Source organism: Helobdella robusta (assembly GCF_000326865.2).
Source record: "Helobdella robusta unplaced genomic scaffold HELROscaffold_2, whole genome shotgun sequence".
Classification (NCBI taxonomy): Eukaryota; Metazoa; Annelida; class Clitellata; order Rhynchobdellida; family Glossiphoniidae; genus Helobdella; species Helobdella robusta.
The window spans coordinates 9,195,073-9,197,865 of record NW_008704083.1 but is presented as its reverse complement, the minus strand read 5'-3'; positions in this window follow the sequence as shown (position 1 = coordinate 9,197,865).

Genomic DNA, 2,793 nt, shown 5'->3' with positions numbered 1-2,793 from the left:
GTATGGTCGATGTACTCTCCACAACACAGTGTGGCACGGGACAAGAAAATCGGTATACGAGATTGGTTCTCTCTAGTTTGTTGGGGGGACGTGTGTTGTTATTTTTAACGATAAAGCTGGATGTTCGGTTGGTGTTGTAATAAATTATGAACTTCAGTCGGTAGCTTTCGTTGGGAACGGAGACATTGGATTTGATGATACGTTTGAGCATTGATTCATCAACTTTGTAGTTGTCATGCATTTGATTGAGATAATATAGAGGTATAATTGTTTTTGTCGAGGTTGGAGTTATAGGATTATTTGTTTTGTTGATATAATGTTTTATGGTATTATCTATTAATTGGTTGGAATAGTTGTTGTTGATGAGAAACTGTTTTATGCGAATCAGTTCTGTATTGAAAATATTGATATCGGAAGAGAATTTGTATGCCCGATGAATGAAGTTATAGATGACGTTGTTTTTATACCGAATGATTATTTAAGACCTGACCAGAATTAGTCGGTTTAACATAAACCCTCGAAGTTAGCTGTTCTTCTTTTTCTTCAATTAAGCAATCGAGAAAGGCCAATTGTTTTTCGGTGCTAAATTCGATGGTGAATTTGAGATGGGAGTTGTTCTGAAATATATTCTGTAAGTTGTAAACATCGGTGACCTTTTCGCAAATGATGAAAATGTCATCGACGTAGCGTGCATATATTGGGGGTCTGTTGGTAGGGTCAGCATATATCCTTGATTCGAGATCGGCCATATAGAATTCTGCGAACAGCGGTCCCAACGGAGATCCCATTGCAACACCATCAATTTGCAAATGGAGAGAACCGACTGGAGCAACAAACGGAGTTTCAACAGTACATAGTTTCAGAAGTTCGATGAGCAGGGTGGGAGGAATGTCAAGTTGTGGAAGTGTTAGCCATAGGTAGGTACAAGAATTCTCTTGTACCTGCTGTAGGTACAAGAGCATAATTCTATATTTTAATTATTTTACTAAACATTTTATTTAAATTACATTATTTTTTGTTTATATAATCTACATAAACTTTAGTTATTATGATATTTACAACAAGGTTAATTTATTTCACAATTTAATACATATTTTATTTTCTATATTTTCACATTTTACATTAGACATTTATTTTAATTAAATTATATGTTTAAACAATATTTAGTCTCTGAAGATGGCATTTCGCCGAAACAGCGCTGTTAGCTTTATTCCAGTTTTAGATAAATATGAACTCAAACAATACCGCCTCGTTGAATGTCTTATAAAGAAGTTAATTAATGCAAAATGGGCAAACAATTTCAATGAAATTTGCATTTCTGAAAACCTCGTTCCTAAATATATATATATATATATATATATTATATATATTTTTTTTTTATTTTAGTATTATTGTTATTATTATTATCATCATCATTATTGATTATGCTGGCGATGTCCTCGTCATCTGTCAACGCATCCATAAATCTATATCCATTTTCATCCATCTATCTGTCTATCTATCCATCCATTTATCCGTCTATCTATCCATCCATCTATCCGTCTATCTATCCATCCATCTATCCGTCTATCTATCCATCCATCTATCCGTCTATCTATCTATCCATATATTCGTCTATCCATCCGTCTATCCGTCTATCTATCATTCGTTCTTTCATCCATTCTATCATTTCATTCGAAAAATTTGTTCATCCACCAAAAGATGCTTTATAAAAATGATACCAAAATCGATGGATTGATTTATAATCCCCATGCATATAATTCACAAAGGACACCTTAATTGACAAGTTTAGCGTTGAGCAGCTGTCGTTATGACGTTTTATATGGTGGTTTTGTATATATAATATACAGATATGTTTGTATGTTTGTGTATGGTTTTGTATATATACAAATATATTTGTATGTTTGTGTATGTATGTATGTATGTGAGTATGTGTGAGTGTTTGTTGGTATGCGTACGTGTGTTTGTGGCGTGTGCATGTTTGTTGGTATGTGTGTTTGTGTGTGTGTGTGGTGTGTGTGTGTGTGTGTGTGTGTGCGGTGTGTGTGTATGATACATCGTGTGATTTAAATGGAGTATTTTATAGTTGTTTTATTATCTCTATTGAAAATCATCTCACCGAATTTCTTCAGTTTTATTACCTCTTGCTCTTTCTTTCTTTACAATATTTTAATTATTCTTCTTTTTTCGTATGCATTTGCTGTGTATGTATGTCTAGATTGTAAGTTTGTATGTGTATGCGTGTGTATGGATGTGTATGTGTTTGTTTGCATGTATGTGTATGTGTTTTTTAGTATGTATGTGTGTATAGTGTATGTTTTTGTACTTGCAGGTGTGTGTGTATGTCTGTGTGTGGCTTGTAAACAACAAACATTGAAGCTCTTGATGTTATCAAAATATGAATTTATAATTTTCAAGATATGTGAATTTATTAGCATTTATGTTTTATGTGTGTGTGTGTGTGTTCTATGTTTGTTTGTTTGTGTCGTATGTTTGTTTGTTTGTGTCGTATGTTTGTATGTGTGAGTGTGTTGTATGTATGTTTGTTTGTTTGTGTGTGTGTGTGTGTAAGTGTGTGTGTAAGTTGTATGTTATTCGATATTTGCCAGTCATACGCGTTAATGTTTATAGAGAGTATATAATTTTAAATGAATAAATTATAAATAAATATTTGTAGTATACATAGTTCTGACAGTTCTATCATTAGAGATGCATTAATTTAAAGGATGAGTTTCTATATCTGCGCGTGATTTATTGTAAGGGGCCATGATGAACTTCCACTGAAACGTATTA